Here is a 21,435-nt window from a genome sequence, read left to right as displayed (position 1 = left end):
TTTTTTTTTAATGGCAGAAAGTGAGGAAGAACTAAGGAGCCTCTTGATGAAAGTGAAAGAGGAGAGTGAAAAAGTTGGCTTAAAGCTCAACATTAAGAAAACTAAGATTATGGCATCCAGTCCCATCACTTCATGGAAAACAGATGGGGAAACAGAGGCTCACTTTATTTTTCTGGGCTTCAAAATTACTGCAGATGGTGATTGCAGCCATGAAATTAAAGGACACTTACTCCTTGGAAGGAAAGTTATAACCAACCTAGACAGCATATTAAAAAGCAGAGACATTACTTTGTCAACAAAGGTCTGTCTAGTCAAGGCTATGGTTTTTCCAGTAGTCATGTATGGATGTGAGAGTTGGACTGTGAAGAAAGCTGAGTGGCAAAGAACTGATACTTTTGACGTGTAGTGTTGGAGAAGACTCTTGAGAGTCCCTTGGACTGCAAGGAGATCCAACTAGTCCATCCTAAAGGAGATCAGTCCTGAATATTCATTGGAAGGACTGATGTTGAAGCTGAAACTCCAATCCTTTGGCCACCTGATGCGAAGAGCTGACTCATTGGAAAAGACCCTGATCCTGGGAAAGATTGAGGGCAGGAGGAGAAGGGGATAACAGAGAATGAGATGGCTGGATGGCATCACTGACTCAATGGACATGGGTCTGGGTGGACTCCAGGAATTGTTGATGGACAGGAAAGCCTGGTGTGCTCTGGTCCATGGAGTCCCAAAGAGTCGGACACAACTGAGTGACTGAACTGAACTGAACTGAACTGAATTCCCATTTAACTTGTTTAAGCTAGAATTTGTATCTTGCTCAAAGCTAATCTAATACAACCTCGTATGGAACTGAACTAGAAGATTTGTGCAACTGAAACATAGTTTATACGGGAAATGATGTGCAACGCAAGCTACAGCTTGGAGAATTTTAGCAATACTATTATGTGCATGATTAATGGCAATATATTCTCATGATCATGTGAAAAATAGGAGACTGAAAATGTAGTTGCACTCAGAACAGTTCAGAGGGATTTGAAAATAATCCTTATTTTGAAGATAATGGATAATGAAACTATACATTGACAGCTCTGGCTCCACTTTATGGTTATTTACTTAAAAAAAAAAACTCACTTCTCTTAATTGTTTATTACCTTTGCTTTTCACTTTTTAATTTCCACATCAGTTTTACTGATTATTTCTTTCCTGGAATATTTTACATTTGAAATTATTTTCTTTAGAGACTTCTTTTATTGATACCTGCAGCATTTAGATTTTTTTTTAAACTTCAGACTCTAAATTAAGGCTAATTCACTTCATTGCTTGCAAACAAAGCATTACTTTTTATAAATTCAGAATTGAAGTGATCTGGCTATTTGGAACATATAGCAAAAGTCCACTAAAATATTTTAATAAAGCAGATGCCAGAATTCAAATATATGCATATGTTGCCATGTACATTTTTTCTTTCCAATTTATTTTTTAATTGAAGGATAATTGCTTTACAGAATGTTTTTGTTTTCTGTCAAACCTTAACATGAATCAGCCATAGGTATACATATAGCCCCTCCCTTTTGAACTTGCCTGCCATCTCCCTCCCAAACCCACCCCTCTAGGTTGATATAGCACCCTGTTTGAGTTTCCTGAGCCATACAGCAAATTGCCATTGGCTATCTATTTTGTATATGATAATGTAAATTTCCATGTTACTCCTTCCATACATCTCACCTTTTTCTTCCCTCTCCCTCTCCCCATGTCCATAAGTCTATTCTCTATGTCTGTTTCTCCTTTGCTGCCCTGTAAATAAGTTCTTCAGTATCATTCTTCTAGATTCAGTATATATGTGTTAGAATATAATATTTATCTTCTTTTTCTGACTTACTTCACTTTGTATAACAGGTTGTAGGTTCATTGACTTCATCAGAACTGCTTCAAATCCATTCCTTTTTATGGCTGAGTAATGGCATGGACCTAACAGAAGCAGAAGATATTAAGAAGAGATGGCAAGAATACACAGAAGAACTGTACAAAAAAGATCTTCAGGACCCAGATAATCACGATGGTGTAATCACAGACCTAGAGCCAGACATCCTGGTATGTGAAGTCAAGTGGGCCTTAGAAAGCATGACTATGAACAAACCTAGTGGAGGTGATGGAATTCCAGTTGAGCTATTTCAAATCCTGAAAGATGATGCTGTGAAAGTGCTGCACTCAATATGCCAGCAAATTTGGAAAACTCAGCAGTGGCCATAGGACTAGAAAAGGTCAGTTTTCATTCCAGTCCCAAAGAAGGCAATACCAAAGAATGCTCAACTACCACACAATTGCACTCATCTCACACGCTAGTAAAGTAATGCTCAAAATTCTCCAAGCCAGGCTTCAGCAATATGTGAACCGTGAATTACCTGATGTTCAAGCTGGTTTTAGAAAAGGTAGAGGAACCAGAGATCAAATTGCCAACATCCACTGGATCATGGAAAAAGCAAGAGAGTTCCAGAAAACCATCTATTTCTGCTTTATTGACTATGCCAACGCCTTTGACCGTGTGGATCACAATAAACTGTGGAGAATTCTGAAAGAGATGGGAATACCAGACCACTTGATCTGCCTCTTGAGAAATTTGTATGTAGGTCAGGAAGCAACAGTTAGAACTGGACATGGAACAACAGACTGGTTCCAAATACGAAAAGGAGTATGTCAAGGCTATATATTGTCACCCTGCTTATTTAACTTTTATGCAGAGTACATCATGAGAAACACTGGAATGGAAGAAGCACAAGCTGGAATCAAGATAGCTTGGAGAAATATCAATAACCTCAGATATGCAGATGAGACCTTCCTTATGGCAGAAAGTGAAGAGGAACTCCAAAGCCTCTTAATGAAAGTGAAAGTGGAGAATGAAAAAGTTGGCTTAAAGCTCAACATTCAGAAAACAAAGATCATGGCATCCTGTCCCATCACTTCATGGGAAATAGATGGGGAAACAGTAGAAACAGTGTCAGACTTTATTTTTTTGGGCTCCAAAATCACTGCAGATGGTGACTGCAGCCATGAAATTAAAAGACACTTACTCCTTGGGAAGGAAAGTTATGACCAGCCTAGATAGCATATTCAAAAGCAGAGACATTACTTTGCTAACAAAGGTTCATCTAGTCAAGGCTATGGTTTTTCCTGTGGTCATGTACGGATATGAGAGTTGGACTGTGAAGAAGGCTGAGCACCAAAGAATTGATGCTTTTGAACTGTGGTGTTGGAGAAGACTCTTGAGAGTCCCTTGGACTGCAAGGAGATCCAACCAGTCCATTCTGAAGGAGATCAGCCCTGGGATTTCTTTCGAAGGAATGATGCTGAAGCTGAAACTCCAGTACTTTGGCCACCTCATGTGAAGAGTTGACTCATTGGAAAAGACTCTGATGCTGGGAGGGATTGGGGGTAAGAGGAGAAGGGGACGACAGAGGATGAGATGGCTGGATGGCATCACTGACTGGATGAATGTGAGTCTGGGTGAACTCTGGGAGTTGGTGATGGATAGGGAGGCCTGCGTTCTGCGATTCATGGGGTCGCAAAGAGTCTGACATGACTGAGGAACTGAACTGAACTGAACTGAATATTCCATTGTGTGTATGTACCACAACTTCTTTATCCATTCATCTGCCTGTGGACATCTAAGTTGCTTCCATGTTCTAGCTATTGTAAATAGTGCTGCAATGAACAATGGGATACATGTGTCTTTTTCAATTTTGGTTTCCTCAGGGTATATGCCTAGGCATGGGATTGCAGTCCATTCTAAAGGAGATCAGCCCTGGGTGTTCATTGGAAGGACTGATGCTAAAGCTGAAACTCCAACACTTTGACCACCTCATGTGAAGAGTTGACTCATTGGAAAAGACTCTGATGCTGGGAGGGATTGGGGGCAGGAGGAGAAGGGGATGACAGAGGATGAGATGGCTGGATGGCATTACCAACTCGATGGACATGAATCTGAGTGAACTCTGAGAGTTGGTGATGAACAGGGAGGCCTGGCATGGTGAGATTCATGGGGTCGCAAAAAGTCAGACACGACTGAGCTACTGAACTGAAATGAACTGAACTGAATGGTGGTTTTATTCTTAGTTTTTTAAGGAATCTCCATACCATCTTCCGTAGTACCTATATCAATTTACATTCCCAACAGTGCAAGAGACTTCCCTTTTCTCCACACCCTCTCCAGCATTTATTATTTGTAAATGTTTTGATGATTGCCATTCTGATTGCGAGGTGATATCTCATTGTAGTTTTGATTTGCGTTTCTCTAATAATGGGTGATGTTGAGCATCTTTTCATGTGTTTGTTAGCCATCTGTATGTCTTCTTTGGAGAAATGTCTGTGTAAGCTTCATATAGGGTGAGGTTTGTGCTGAGTTTTTGTTTGTTTGTTTGTTTTTCTTCTGAAGGGCAAAGCTGAGTGAGGTGGTAATCCTGTCTGCTGATGATTGGGTTTGTATTTTTGTTTTGCGTGTTGTTTAGGGGGTGTACTGCACAGGGTAGGTAGTTGGGTGACTGGTAGTTGAGTGATCCCGGGTCTTGTATTCAAGTGGTTGGTTCCTTTGTGTGAGTTCTCACTATTAGATACTCCCTATGGTTAGTTCTCTGGTAGTCTAGGGTTTTGGAGTCAGTGATCCTGCTCCAAAGCCTCAGGGCTTGATCTCTGGTCAGGAATGAAGATTCCAAATGTGGTTTGTTATGGCATTAAGTGAGATTAAAACAAACATCCAAAACCGAAAAGTCAAAGATGAACCCAAAACAAATGACAGTTACAAAATCAGGCAAATAATAATTAAAATAATGGAATATACATATACAACCATGAGCAAAATCAGAACAGTCCAACAAGAATACAGTGTATTGTACAGTGTATTGACCCAGCGAACAAAGGAAATCAAAAATTATATGACTATTTAAGAACAAAACTAAAACACAAACTGAAAAACATAACTAAAGCAAGGTGTCAGGTGGGGAATAAAGCAATGAAAACAAAACTAACAAATATGTTAATAGGAAAGGAAAGAAAGAATAGATATGCAAAGTTACATCAGTTCAGTTCAGTTCAGTTCCTCAGTCATATCTGACTCTTTGCAGGCTCATGGACTACAGCATGCTAGACCTCCCTGTCCGTCACCAACTCCCGGAGTTTACTCAAACTCATGTCCGTTGAGTTGGTGATGCCATCCAACCATCTCATCCTCTGTTGTCCCCTTCTCCTCTCACCTTCAATCTTTCCCAGCATCAGGATCTTTTCAATGAGTTAGCTCTTTGCATCAGGTGGCCAAAGGATTGGAATTTCAGCTTCAACATCAGTCCTTCCAATGAACATTCAGGACTTATCTCCTTTAGGATGATCTGGTTGGATCTCCTTGCAGTCCAAGGGACTCTAAAGAGTTTTCTCCAACTCTTGAGAGGTTGGAATCTTCTCCAACCTCTCTACATAGAGGTAGATAAAGATCTGTTTACATTAAAGATTAATTGCAAGGGGAAAAGAACAGTAGTAAAAGCAAAAGAATAAATGTAGAAAAATAATAACAGGTTTTAAAAAATTAAAATTAAAAAAAAAAAAAGGAAAACTCCACAGAACTGCAAATGCCGAATGTAGAGGCAGAGGTTTATAACAACAATAAAAAAATGTGACTGAGAAAAAAAGCTCAAAAGCTTCACTAGATTTCATAGTGCCAATAAAATAGACTTTAACAGAGAGGAGAAAAAAAGGGAAAACAAGAAAAAACCATCTAAAAGAATCTACAGAACAAGTCAAAACATAAGAATAACAAGTGTTTTTCTTGAGTCACTACTGTCAGAGTCCTTTCCCTTGCTGGAAGTCACAGTCCACCTCACCTCCCTAGGATACCCTCCAACACTGCTGATCTCTGGACCTGCTGCGGGAAAAGCTCAGATTGTATTCTGGTCCTCCTCTTGTGTGTCCTTGCCTCCAAAGTCCACAGCTGTCAGAACTAGTGCTTTTTCTTTTGTGGGAGCTCTCAATGACCTTTTATATATTCCGTAGACACAGAATCTGCCTAGTTGATTGTGTGGATTTAATCTGCAGCTTGTACAGCTGGTGGGAAGGTTTTGGGTCTTCTTCCTTAGCCACACTGCCCCTGGGTTTCAGCTGTGGTTTTATTTCCACCTCTGCATGTAGGTCATCCATTGGGGTTTGCTCCTGAGGCTGCCCTGGAGGACTTGGGTTTGTCCCTGTGAGGGCCAGCTGTGGAGGTGGTGCAACTGCTTGGGTCGGAGAGGTTCTGGCAGCACCAGGTACTCAGGGGAGTTGGTGGCTAGTGCAGCAGGAAATATAGTGCTCTAGAAGGGTATGGCAACCAGCATTGGCCAATACACTCCAATATTCTTGCCCTGGAGAACCCCCCTCCATGACAGAGAAGCCTGGCAGGCCACAGTCTGCAGCGTCACAAAGAGTCGGACATGACTGAAGTGACCCTGTGCACATAGACACAAGACTTTTTTTGCCTGTGGCAGCTCTGCCCCAGTGAGAGTTGAGCATGAAGGTGGTGCAGCCACTTGGCTTTCGGGGACCATGGTGGGACCAAGTGTGCAGGGACACAGACTGTCTCCACCACAAGAGTTATGGCCCTATCAGAGTCTTTTTTCGAGCCTCTTGTAGCTGGCAATCAGAAGCTCTCTTTGGCTAGTCTTTCTCTGTAGCTCCACCCATTCAGGCACTTAGGGGGCTCCCTTGCCTGGGGTCCTTCTCTGCTGTTTGGTGCATCAGGCACATAGAGGAGCCCCCCTGACTGGCGCCCTACTCTGTAGATCCCAGTGTCAGGCACTTAAAGGGGCACACTGGGTGAGATCCTAGTCTGTAGTTCGATGCACCAGTCACTTAAAGAAGCATCCTGAGTAGAGTCCTACTTTGTAGTTCAGTACATCAAACATTTGATGGGCCAGCCTCTTTATTGTTCAGCTGCCAATGCCAGCATGTGGGAAGAGAAAGGCAATAGTGGTGGCTCCACATCCTATGAGTGACTCAGCAGTATCGCCTTGGTTCCTTGGCTGCCCAGCTTTCCTCCACAGGCATTTCCCACCACAGTCTCTTCCCTCACCTCCCCTCCATCTGTCTCTCTGCAGTCAACAGCAGCTCTCACCTTGGGATTGCTCCACAATTCCTAAACTCCACCTCCCAGGTGCTGCACCTTCCAGGGGACCTGCATCCCTGTCCAGTATATGAATGTCTGTGGCAAGGACTGTCTGATTCTCATTTCATTTAGGCTGCCACAGATCAGCTGTTTCACTCTCAGCCTTAAATGTTTCTCCTCTGACTCAGACAATTGCCCTGATTTGGAGGTTGGACCCCTGCTTCTGTTCCCCCAATGGCTGAGGGCAGGTCCAGTTCTACTAACACTCTTGTTTTTCCCCCTAGTTCCTTTGTCCTACTGAGCTTTGAATGGTTCTATATATTTTTTTCCACTGGTCAGGTACTCCTATCTGCTCTCAGCTAGTGTTCTGCACGCACTTCTGTGTGTGAAGGTGTATTCCTGATGTATCCCTGGAGAGAGATGCACTCCATGTCCACCTACTCCTCCTCCGTCTTGTTCTGTTGCCATGTAATTTTGATTTGTTACCTTCCGTTTAAGTTTCAGATTGTGTATACATAAAGCAGAATCTTTAAATACATTCAAAATCTAGTTGAATATTTTGGAAGACAGTACAAACTCATCAAAGATGATTGAGCTAAAGAAAACTGCCTAGATGTTGGTTTTCCACAGATGTACTGAGAATCATTAGTCCTAGGTTATGATGAGCTCAAAAACATTTCAACTTCTCAAAATATAAACATCACTAGTAATGGTATGCAAATTACTGTAATGGTGGTAAAAAGTTTTAGCACCATCATAATATTCCATTTTAAAGTGAAAACATCTGTGAAATGCAGTAATTCATTTTCATCAACTGACTTTGCAGAGAGTTTCTTTTTTTTTCATAGGAACATCTATTTTGTAATGAGCAACAGCTGAAAAGCAAATAAAATTAATGATATCACATTCTATGTTCCTTATTTCAGAGTGGCAACCATTTGATTCTGTTTTTTTTTTTTTTTTTTAACCCTGTGTGAGGAATAGAAACAAATTTTCATATCACAATTGCATACTGTCTTCCAGCTCAGGATGGGCCCAGAGTAAAGGGACCAGAATCATCTCAGCTCCCCTTTCCCCTAGGAAACCTAAGACTTCCTTGTTTAGGCAAAAACAGCACTTGGAGCTCACAGGGTTCAGCTTTGCTCAACAGGGTTGTGGGTTTGCCTTCAAAGTTTGGATAATGGAACTATGTTGTGAAACTCAGAGTAATAATTTTCCCAGGACACACTCTCCCATGTTTGTCTTTCTAAATGTGTGTCTAGAGAAGTCTTGACTAGTCTGAGTCCTAAACTTCTGGAACACAATAACATTGATCAAATGCATTGGTTTTATATGCCATTATTATTTTACATAGAATTTGGTGGCTAATGGTGGCTGGTGGCTCAGTTAGTAAAGAATCCACTTATAATACAGGAAATTTGGGTTAGATGCCTGGGTTGATCCTCGGGAAGATCCCCTGGAGAAGAGCAAGGCAACCTACTCCAATATTCTTGCCTGGAGAATCCCACTGATGGAAGAGCCTGGCAGACTACAGTCCATGGGATTGCAAAGAGGAGGAAATGACTAAGCGACTGAACATGCATGCATGCATTATTCTACATAGGACTTACCAGGTGACGTTAGTAGTTAAAACCTGCCTGCTAATTCAGGAGGCTTAAGAGATATGGATTCAGTTACTCTAAAGGGGTTAGGAAGATTCTCTGGAGGAGGGCATGAGAACCCACTCCAGTATTCATCCCTAGAGAACCCCATAGCCAGAGAAGCCTGGCAGTCTTCTGTCCATGGGAGCACAGAGAGTCAGATATGACTGAAGGGACTTAACATGTGCTTGCACACACACACACACACACATTACTCTACATAATATTCATCAGGTTTTGATCCAAGTGTATTTCCATCAATGACTGCAAAGCCAGCACTTTATTTTATTTCTGACAACCAAATAAGAAGCAACTTTGAACACTTTACTTTGTCCTTTGAAACACATAAAGAAAATCACTCTGAGATGGGTGTTTATGTTACCAAATCCAAGCTCACTCTGCTTCCTACACAATAGGCCAATAAATCTGGGAAAACCAGCTGAATGAGAAGATGGCAGACTAATGTCTCAAAAAGACCATCTTATGGGGGCCTAGATGCCAAGTTCTTTCATGGTTCAGAGATGAGAGGAAGTGAGGAAACAAAGTATAAAGACTATTTACTTCTTGCAAATATCTCCTAGAATGGCAAACCTCAGGTAGGGAAATGTGTTAATGTATTTCTTCCAGCAATATACAGGTGGACAGTGTTATGAACAAAGGCACTTTAGTTTAACAGTCACGCGGAGAGGGGCAGGGTTCCCTGAGGCAGGCCATTATGTATGCTTATAATAGTAAAAGCAGCAAAATAAGGGTTAAAGCAAGAGGAATAGATTCAGCACCTTCCTGACTGCATTTACCTATTCATAAGATGAAGGGATTGCACAAATTAACCCTATAATTATTGTGTGAAAGGTGTTTGGGGATAGGCTTTATTTATTTTTCTTCAGATTGAGTTTTTACTGTATATGGGATTTCTTCCAAAATCTTTGGGAAAAATCTTTTGAAATAATAAGAAATTCTGTTAGCACATATTGTGGTGTTGTGAATAGATTTCTTTAACCTGCCATAGGAGGAAGATAATGGGGGCAGTTAAGCTTTTCCTCAATCTTGACAAAGAAAATTATTCAGAAACTGCCACAATAATATATCTTCATTACTAGAAATAATGTAGTTTAGTGGGTGAGAATACTAGTCATAGAATTAACAATTTGGAAACAGTGGTGTAAACAGTCATCCCTGATTAAGGAACAGAGAGAGCATTCCTTCCAGGAGCACATGGTCCTGGCAGTGGGTTATAAATTTCATCTTTGTATTCGTTGTCTCTAATCTTCCAGGCAGGCTGCTATTAGGACACTCCCATTATGACTGGAGAAGCAGAAAGCTCCTATGTCCCTCTTTTTGGGCAGTAAAGATAGCAATAGTAAAAAAATGTGTTCTAAGGAAATCTTTTTTGAAATCTGATTTCCCAGAAATTTTTAGAGATCATGTTAAATTTTGAAATGTACTATGGTTAACAACATAGTGTCCCAGGATTTCATCTTTGTAAGTGAGGAGACAAAAGCTTTCATAACTGCTTGAAAGTAACAGATAACATTTAACGGTCATGTATGGATGTGAGAGCTGGACAAAAAAAAAAAAAAGACTGAGCACTGAAGAATTGATACCTTCAAACTGTGGTGCTGGAGAAGATTCTTGAGAGTTCCTTGGAATGCAAGGAGATCAAACCAGTCAATCCTAAAGGAAATCCTGAATATTCATTGGAAGGACTGATACTAAAGCTGAAGCTCCAATATTCTGGCCACCTGATGCAAAGAGCTGACTCATTAGAAAATACCCTGATACTAGGAAAGATTGGAAGCAGGAGGAAAAGAGGATGACAGAGGACGAGATAGTTAGATGGCATCACTGACTCAATGGACATGAGTTTAAGCAAGGTCTGGGAGATGGTGAAGGACAGGGAAGCTTGGTATGCTACAGTCCATGGGGTCACAAAGAGTCAGACATGACTGAACAACTGAACAACAACTACAATAAACTTCCAGTCATATGATTAACAATTTCCAGGCATATAATGTATAGCAAGATGATTATAGCTAATAATAGTGTATAAACATATAATTTGAAAATTCTTATTCTCATTACAATAAAGAAATGGGAATTATGTAACAGAATGGAAGTGCTAGCTAACACTGTAGTGGTAATAATTTTGTGGCATGTTCATTGAATCAATGGATTGTACACTTTAAACCTATAATAACAATAAAAATGGAGCTAATTTTAAGTTATATTCTTAGAGGCTGCTGTGGTATGAATTTTCTGTCCTCCCCTGAAATTCATATGTTGAAATCCCAGCCCACAAGGTGATGATATAAGAAGGTGGAGCCTTTGGGAGGTGATTAGGTCATGAGGGTTGAATCTTCATGTATGAGATCTGTGCCCTTATAAAAAAGAGAAAACTCCATTGCTGTGAGGTTACAGAAATCAAAAGAAAACCTTCTAAGTGGAAGTTCCTCAGGGGTCACAGAATCTACATAATCTGTATGTGCCATTATCTTGATTTCCTACCCTCCAGACTGTGAGAAATAAAAGTTTGTTTTTTATAAGCCTCAGAGTTTATAGACTTCCTAGGTGTCAGAAGTGGTAAAGTACCCACTGCAAATACAGGACACTCAAAAGACTCGGGTTAGATCCCTGGGTTGGGAAGATCCCCTGGAGGAGGACATGGCAATCCGCTGCTGTATTCTTGCCTGGAAAATCCCATGGACAGTGGAGCCCATGGAGCAGACTCCATAGGGTCACAAAGAGTTGGACACAACTGAAGTGACTAGGCACAGAGTTTATGGTATTTTAGCAAGTTGAACAGACTAAGACGAGGGCAAATTATTGTTTAGAAAGAAAGTGAATCTCTTTAAATATGTAGTGAGCATGTGGAAAAATACAATTCCTCATCAACACATTGGATGTATTAAAGGCCACATACACACAAGCCACAAACAAAAATCTCAGTATCAGTGGATGGTACTGATTTTTAAAATGTTCCATTTCTAAATTAATTTGCTCTATGCCATCAGAAATAAAGATAAATGTTATAAGACTAAGACAATTTCTAGAAATATATATATTTTCAATTCCCCTTATGTTCTTGTATGTAAAAATAGTTTTGAGAGAATATAAGCAGGCTAAATAAAGTATTAAGGAAACTGTCTACATGGGCTCTGCTATTCATTTATTATGGTTAATTTGCTTTAAGCAACTAAAGTGAAAAGGTGTTAACTAAAAATATTTACTTAATATAAATTAAAGTGATGAAACACTCTTTGGTACAATATGACATAATATTTAATTTTATCTAAATATTTTTGTAAGGTTTTGTTTTGTGTTGTTTAGCATGTTTGGCTGGTTAGATGAATTTTTAATTTAAAAAAATTATTCTTTATTTCTAAATAGACCACCAAATAAGTCCAGTTCATAAATAGAAATTAATGAACTGGATATAAATTCTGCTTCTACCATGAATCATTACTATAAGAATTTGTGCCCCTCCCATAAACAAATAGCAAACTGGATAAAATATGCAAAGCAAAGATTTACCAAATATAGACAAAAGACAGTACAACAGTGGGAGACTTGAGAAAAATAAATAAATAAAACAGGCACTACTCTTGTTTGGCTATGCCCCGAAGGTGTTTACCAGGCCACATGCAGGGAAGGGGAAATAAACACCATCCTGGAGTCTTATCTAGGTTGAGGAGAGGGAGATCAGAAGTGAGGGATGCTAGGTATTTGCATGACAAAGTAACAAAGGACAGTGCTACAGAGTGGAAAAGCTGTGAAAAACTGTGAAAAACGACAGAAAAATATCTTATTTCTGCTTTACTGACTATGCCAAAGCCTTTGACTGTGGAATAAACTGTGGAAAATTCTAAAAGAGATGGGAATACCAGACCACCCGACTTGCCTCTTGAGAAACCTGTTTGCAGGTCAGAAAGCAACAGTTAGAACTGGACATGAAACAACAGACTGGTTCCAAATATGAAAATAGGAAATATTTAGGAATAGAAAAAAGGAAAAGGAGTACATCAAGATTGTATATTGTCACCCTGCTTTTTAACTTATATGCAGAGTACATCATCAGAAATGCTGGGCTGGAGGAAGCACAAACTGGAATCAAGATTGCAGGGGGAAATATCAATAACCTCAGATATGCAGATGACACCACCCTGATGGCAGAAAGTGAAGAGGAACTAAAAAGCCTCTTGATGAAACTGAAAGAGGAGAGTGAAAAAGTTGGCATAAAGCTCAACATTCAGAAAACTAAGATCATGGATTCCAGTCCCATCACTTCATGGCAAATAGATGGAGAAACAATGGAAACAGTAGCTGACTTTATTTTTCTGGGCTCCAAAATCACTGCAGATGGTGACTGCAGCCATGAAATGAAAAGACACTTACTACTTGGACGGAAAATTATGACCAATGTAGACATCATATTAAAAAGCAGAGACATTACTTTGCCAGCTAAGGTCCATCTAGTCAAGCTATGGTTTTTCCAATAGTCATGTATGGATGTGAGTGTTGGACTGTGAAGAAAACTGAGTGCCGAATAATTGATGCTTTTGAACTGTGGTGTTGGAGAAGACTCTTGAGAGTCCCTTGGACTGCAAGGAGATCCAACCAGTCCATTCTAAGGGAGATCAGTCCTGGCTGTTCATTGGAAGGAATGATGCTGAAGCTGAAACTCCAGGACTTTGGCCACCTCATGCGAAGAGTTGACTCTGGAATAGACTCTGATGCGGGACGGGATTGTGGGCAGGAGAAGAAGGGGATGACAGAGGATGAGATGGCTGGATGGCATCACCGACTCAATGGGTATGAGTTTGAGTAATCTCCGGGATTTGGTGATGGACATAGAGGCCTGGCATGCTGCGGTTCATGGGGTCGCAAAGAGTCGGACACGACTAAGCAACTGAATTTAAATGAACTGAACTCTTTATTCGGAGAAGGCAATGGCACCCCACTCCCAAATTCAGATTTAAATTGAAGAAAGTAAGGAAAACCACTAGACCATTCAGGTATGATCTAAATCAAATCCCTTATGACCTAAGTCAAATCCCTAATGATAATACAGTGGAAGTGAGAAATAGATTTAAGGGCCTAGATCTGATAGAGTGCCTGAAGAACTATGGAATGAGGTTCGTGACATTGTACAAGAGACAGGGATCAAGACCATCTCCATGGAAAAGAAATGCAAAAAAGCAAAATGGCTGTCTGGGGAGGCCTTACAAATAGCTGTGAAAAGAAGAGAAGGGAAAAGCAAAGGAGAAAAGAAAAGATAAAAGCAGCTGAATGCAGAGTTCCAAAGAATAGCAAGAAGAGATAAGAAAGCCTTCCTCAGCGATCAATGCAAAGAAATAGAGGAAAACAACAGAATGGGAAAGACTAGAGATCTCTTCAAGAAAATTAGAGATACCAAGGGAACATTTCATGCAAAGATGGGCTCGATAAAGGACAGAAATGTTATGGACCTAACAGAAGCAGAAGATATTAGAAGAGGTGGCAAAAATACACAGAAGAACTGTACAAAAAAGATCTTCATGACCCAGATAATCATGATGGTGTGATCACTCATCTAGAGCCAGACATCCTGGAATGTGAAGTCAAGTGGGCCTTAGAAAGCATCACTATGAACAAAGCTAGTGGTGGTGATGGAATTCCAGTTGAGCTATTTCAAATCCTGAAAGATGATGCTGTGAAAGCGCTGCACTCAATATGCCAGCAAATTTGGAGGACTCAGCAGTGCCCACAGGACTGGAAAAGATCAGTTTTCATTCCAATCCCAAAGAAAGGCAATGCCAAAGAATGCTCAAACTACCGCACAATTGCACTCATCTCACATGCTAGTAAAGTCATGCTCAAAATTCTCCAAGCCAGGCTTCAGCAATACATGAACCATGGACTTCCAGATGTTCAAGCTGGTTTTAGAAAAGGCAGAGGAACCAGAGATCAAATTGCCAACATCCGCTGGATCATCGAAAAAGCAAGAGAGTTCCAGAAAAATATCTATTTCTGCTTTATTGACTATGCCAAAGTCTTTGACTGTGTGGATCACTATAAAGTCTGGAGAATTCTGAAAGAGATGGGAATACCAGACCACCTGACCTGCCTCTTGAGAAATCTGTATGCAGGTCAGGAAGCAACAGTTAGAACTGGACATGGAACAACAGACTGGTTCCAAATAGGAAAAGGAGTTCGTCAAGGCTGTATATTATCACCCTGCTTATTTAACTTATATGCAGAGTACATCATGAGAAACGCTGGACTGGAAGAAACACAAGCTGGAATCAAGATTGCTGGGAGAAATATCCATAACCTGATATACAGATGACACCACCCTTATGGCAGAAAGTGAAGAGGAACTCAAAAGCCTCTTGATGAAAGTGAAAGTGGAGAGTGAAAAAGTTGGCTTAAAGCTCAACATTCAGAAAACAAAGATCATGGCATCCGGTCCCATCACTTCATGGGAAATAGATGGGGAAATAGTGGAAACAGTGTCAGACTTTGTTTTTGGGGCTCCAAAATCAATGTAGATGGTTACTGCAGCCATGAAATTAAAAGACGCTTACTCCTTGGAAGAAAAGTTATGACCAACCTAGATAGCATATTGAAAAGCAGAGACATTACTTTGCCAACAAAGGTTTGTCTAGTCAAGGCTATGGTTTTTCCAGTGGTCATGTATGGATGTGAGAGTTGGACTGTGAAGAAGGCTGAGCACCAAAGAATTGATGCTTTTGAACTGTGGTGTTGGAGAAGACTCTTGAGAGTCCCTTGGACTGCAAGGAGATCCAACCAGTCCATTCTGAAGGAGATCAGCCCTGGGATTTCTTTGGAGGGAATGATGCTGAAGCTGAAACTCCAGTTCTTTGGCCACCTCATGCGAAGAGTTGACTCATTGGAAAAGTCTCTGATGCTGGGAGGGATTGGGGGCAGGAGGAGAAGGGGACAACAGAGGATGAGATGGCTGGATGGCATCACTGACTGGATGAATGTGAGTCTGTGTGAACTCTGGGAGTTGGTGATGGACAGGGAGGCCTGGTGTGCTGTGATCATGGGGTTTGAAGAGTCAGACACAACTGAGCAGCTGAACTGAACTGAATTTATATTACATAATGAAAAGGGCACTCTTCTGATCATCTTCCCCCAAACCTATAATCCCCATCTAAACATTAAAAAGTTCATCAGAGAAAAACAAGCAAAGAGTTTTTACTAAATAAAGACCAAACTCTCTTCAGTATAGTAAAGATCATGGAAGACAAGGAAAGACCAAGAAACTGCCACAGATCTGATGAGGAGATGGAAATATGACCAAATGCAATGTGATATCATGTGTTGGATCTTGGAATAGAGAAATGACATTACTTGTGAAATTGGTGAAATACAAAAATTTTAGTTTTTGTTTATTTAATAGTAATGAACTAGTGTTAATCTCAGTTTTGACAAATGTACCACAGTGATATAACATCTTAACACTAGCAGAGGCTGAAACAAAAGTATAGAGTTAGAATCTGTACTGTCTTTTAACTTTTCTGTAAATCTAAAATTATTTTGTAGAAACATTTACTTAAAAAAAAGAAAGCTATTGTAGAATTTTATGACACTTGTCACTAGGCCAAAGAATATTACCAGAGATAATAAATTCATTTCTTATTTATAAAGGAGATATTTAATCTGTCTGATAGAATTCCAGAGAACATAATAATCCCAACTGTTCTTGCACTTAATTTTAGAGTTTTAAATACCTGGCACAAAATTTGTCAAAACTGAAAGGAGAAACAGACAATTTCACATTTGTATTCAAATACTAAATAATTCTAGCTTAATAATTGATAAAATGCATAGATAAAAATTTAACCAAAATATAAAAGACCTGAATAACTACCAAGAAACTGTATTAATGATTGTTAGACCATCACTTTGCACCTTGATGGGAAAACAGAAAAGGCTGAAGGTGCAGACAACTAACTTTTTATAGAAAATTTGGGAGAGTACCATGAGAGCTGAGAATGCTGTGGCATTTGATTTTACAATAATACTGGAGAGAATTTTGATATAGTGCCCATGAAATCTAGGTACAGATAAGTCTAATATGAAATATATACCATCTACTTTTAGAGGGAGTCAACACCAGATTGGGGAAACAGTGGAAACAGTGTCAGACTTTATTTTTTGGGGGTTCCAAAATCACTGCAGATGGTGATTGCAACCATGAAATTAAAAGACGCTTACTCTTTAGAAGGAAAGTTATGACCAACCTAGATAGCATATTAAAAAGCAAAGATGTTACTTTGCCAACAAAGGTCCATCTAGTCAAGGCTATGGTTTTTCCAGTAGTCATGTATGGATGGGAGAGTTGGACTGTGAAGAAAGCTGAGCACCGAAGAATTGATGCTTTTGAACTGTGTTGTTGGAGAAGACTCTTGAGAGTCCCTTGGGCTGCAAGGAGATCCAACCAGTCCATTCTAAAGGAGATCAATCCTGGGTGTTCTTTGGAGGGAATGATGCTAAAGCTGAAACTCCAGTATTTTGGCCACCTCATGTGAAGAGTTGACTCATTGAAAAGGACTCTAATGCTGAGAGGGATTGGGGGCAGGAGAATAAAGGGATGACAGAGGATGAGATAGCTGGAGGGCATCACCGACTCGAGGGATGTGAGTTTGAGTGAACTCTGGGAGTTGGTGATGGACAGGGAGGCCTGGCATGCTGCGATTCATGGGGTCACAAAGAGTTGGACACGACTGAGCAACTGAACTGAACTGAACTGACTGAACACCAGATTGTAATAATGTCAGTCAAGGAAATTGTTCTTGACTCTTAGTTTTTCATTGACCCACTCATCTTTTCTCTGATCACAAAATTATTAATTTTGTCATCCTTGTTACCACTCTTGCTACCAGAAATCAAGAAAAATTAATTAACTTTGAACAAAACTCAAATGTCATCACTGCCCACAAATCAGCATTGAAGTCTGTACTTCTTATGTTTACAAGAATAAAATAGCTTTGCTAGTTCTGAAAAATATTGCCTTTAATTTCTTGAGAATAAGAAATATGGAGGAGATAAAAATTATGATAATGCAAAATCCAGGAAATATCCAAATCATTTTTCAGGACAAAAAAACCAGACTTTGAAGACTAAAAAAAAGTAAACCATGAAATTGATGAAACTTATATGCTGGGACCTTCAGTTGACATTTGTTGTTATTTAGTTGCTAAGCTGTGTCTGGCGCTTGATGACCCCATGGATTGTCATCCACCAGGCTCCTCTGTCCATGGGATTTTCCAGACATGAATACTGAAGTGGATTACCATTTCCTTCTCCAGTGAATCTTCCTGACCTAGAGCCCAAACCCACATCTCTTTTATTGGCAGGCAGATTCCTTACCATTGAGACTTCTGGGAAGCCCTTCACTTGACAGAGGTTACTACCAAGACTATTTCTAGTCTCTTCCACTAAATGTCAAGAGGGATTAGAACTACCACACAAGTGTAAGAAGTTTGTCACTGTCTTTGACAAAGAATAAGGCTGTTCAGTCAGTTCAGTTCAGTTCAGTCACTCACTTGTGTCTGACTCTTTGCGACCCCATGAATCCTAGCACGCCAGGCCTCCCTGACCATCACCAACTCCTGGAGTCCACCCAAACTCATGTGCATTCAGTCAGTGAACCATCCAACCATCTCATCCTCTGTTGTCCCCTTCTCCTCCTGCCCCTAATCCCTCCCAGAATCAGGGTCTTTTCCAATGAGTCAACTCTTTGCAAGAGGTGGCCAAAGTATTGGAGTTTCAGCCTCAGCATCAGTCCTTCCAATGAAGACGCAGGACTGGTCTCTGTTAGGATGGACTGGTTGGATCTCCTTGCAGTCCAAGGGACTCTCAAGAGTCTTCTCCAACACCACAGTTCTAAAGCATCAATTCCTTGGCACTCAGCTTTCTTTATAGTCCAGCTCTCACGTCCACATGACCACTGGAAAAACCATAGCCTTGACTAGACGAACCTTTGTTGGCAAAGTAACTTCTCTGCTTTTTAATATGCTATCTAAGTTGGTCATAACTTTCCTTCCAAGGAGTAAGTGTCTTTTAATTTCATCGCTGAAATCAACATCTGCAGTGATTTTGGAGCCAGAAAAATAGTCAGCCACTGTTTCCACTGTTTCTCCATCTATTTGCTGTGAAGTGATGGGACCGGATACCATAGTCTTAGCTGTCTGAATGCTGGGCTTTAAGCCAACTTTTTCACGCTCTTCTTTTACCTTCATCAAGAGGCTTTTTAGTTCCTCTTCACTTTCTGCCATAAGGGTGCTGTCATCTGCATATCTGAGGTTATGGATATTTCTCCCTGAAATCTTGATTCCAGCTTGTTCTTCCAGCCCAGGGTTTCTCATGATGTACTCTGCATATAAGTTAAATAAGCAGGGTGACAATATATAGCCTTGACATACTCCTTTTCCTATTTAGAACCAGTCTATTGTTCCATGTTCCATTCTAAGTGTTGCTTCCTGACCTGCATACAGGTTTCTCAAGAGGCAGGTCAGGTGGTCTGGTATTCCCATCTCTTTCAGAATTTTCCACAGTTTATTGTGATCCACACAGTCAAAGGCTTTGGCATAGTCAATAAAGCAGAGATAGATGATTTTCTGGAACTCTCTTGCTTTTTCGATGATCCAGCGGATATTGGCAATTTGATCTCTGGTTCCTCTGCCTTTTCTAAAACAAGCTTGAACATATGGAAGTTTGCGGTCATGTATTGCTGAAGCCTGGCTTGGAGAATTTTGAGCATTACTTTACTAGTGTGTGAGATGACTGCAATTGTGCTGTAGTTTGAGTTTGTCATTGTCTTCCTTTGGGATTGGAATGAAAACTGACCTTTTCCAGTCCTGTGGGCACTGCTGAGTTTTCCAAATTTGCTGGCATATTGAGTGCAGCACTTTCACAGCATCATCTTTCAGGTTTTGAAATAGCTTAACTGGAAATCCATCACCTCCACTAGCTTTGTTCATAGTGATGCTTTCTAAGGCCCACTTGACTTCACATTCCAAGATGTCTGGCTCTAGATGAGTGATCACACCATCATGATTATCTGGATCATGAAGATCTTTTTATACAGTTCTTCTGTGTATTCTTGCCAACTCTTCTTAATATTTTCTGCTTCTGTTAGGTTCATACCATTTCTGTCCTTTATTGAGCATATCTTTGCATGAAATGTTCCCTTGGTATCTCTAAAATTCTTGAAGAGATCTCTAGTCTTTCCCATTCTGTTGTTTTCTTCTATTTCTTTGCATTGATCATTGAGGAAGGCTTTCTTATCTCTCTTTGCTATTCTTTGGAACTCTACATTCACAGGGGAATACCTTTCCTTTTCTCCTTTCCTTTTTGCTTTTCTTCTTGCACAGCTATTTGTAAGGCCTCCTCAGCCAGCCATTTTGCTATTTGCATTTCTTTTCCATGGGAATGGTCTTGATCCCTGTCTCCTCTTCGTTTCCAAGGCCAACCATTCAAAATCACAGTGATCCAAGCCTACGCCCTGACCAGTAACCCTGAAGAAGCTGAAGTTGAACGGTTCTATGAAGATCTACAAGACCTTTTAGAACTAACACCCAAAAAAGATGTCCTTTTCATTATAGGGGAATGGAATGCAAAAGTAAGAAGTCAAGAAACACCTGGAGTAACAGGCAAATTTGGCCTTGGAATATGGAATGAAGCAGGGCAAAGGCTAACAGAGTTTTTCCAAGAGAATGCACTGGTCATAGCAAACATCCTCTTCCAACACAAGAGAAAACTCTACACATGGACTTCACCAGATGGTAGAGACCGAAATCAGATTGATTATATTCTTTGCAGCCAAAGATGGAGAAGCTCTATACAGTCAGCAAAACAAGACCAGGAGCTGACTGTGGTTCAGATCATGAACTCCTTACTGCCAAATTCAGACTTAAATTGAAGAAAGTAGGGAAAACCACTAGACCATTCAGGTATGACCTAAATCAAATCCCTTATGATTATACAGTGGAAGTGAGAAGTAGATTTAAGGGACTAGATCTGATAAAGCTGTTAGGTTGCTCAAATTACTTCCATGTTTGCCTGGCTCTCAACAAGAAACTCTCTGCTTCCTGTTAACCTGCCACCCTCACTTCCACATCCAGGTCATGGGAAGTTTGAGTTATGAGGACTCGGCCCTGCTCATAGAGTTGCTTCAAAAGGAGGCTTGCAGGCCATGCCAAACAAAGCACATTCTGAGTAAAAACTGAAAGGGTGAATTAAGAATATAGCTTTGCCAGAAACAAGTCATGATGCTACTGGCTTTTCCTATACTGCCTTTTATGTAAATAAATAAATAAAAATAAGCAAGGCTAGAGGAGAACATCTGAGTTATATTCTCTTTATTCAATAGAATATGAAATTAAAAAAATAAATAGTTGACATAAGAAGAAGCAGCCAAAACAGCTACAAAAATAATTTTAGGATAAAAGTACTCTAAGCTTTTCCTTTGACTGTGTGGGTCACAAACAGCAGTGGAAAATTCTTAAAGAAATGGGAATACTAGACCACCTGACCTGCCTCCTGAGAAATCTATATGCAGGACAAGAAGCAACAGTTAGTACTGGACATGGAACAACAGACTGGTTCCAAATTGGGAAAGAAGTACGTCAAGGCTGTATATTGTCACCCTGCTTATGTAACTTAAGATGC

This window comes from Bos indicus x Bos taurus, chromosome 2, assembly GCF_003369695.1.
Source record: "Bos indicus x Bos taurus breed Angus x Brahman F1 hybrid chromosome 2, Bos_hybrid_MaternalHap_v2.0, whole genome shotgun sequence".
Lineage (NCBI taxonomy): Eukaryota > Metazoa > Chordata > Mammalia > Artiodactyla > Bovidae > Bos > Bos indicus x Bos taurus.
This window is presented reverse-complemented; position numbering follows the sequence as displayed.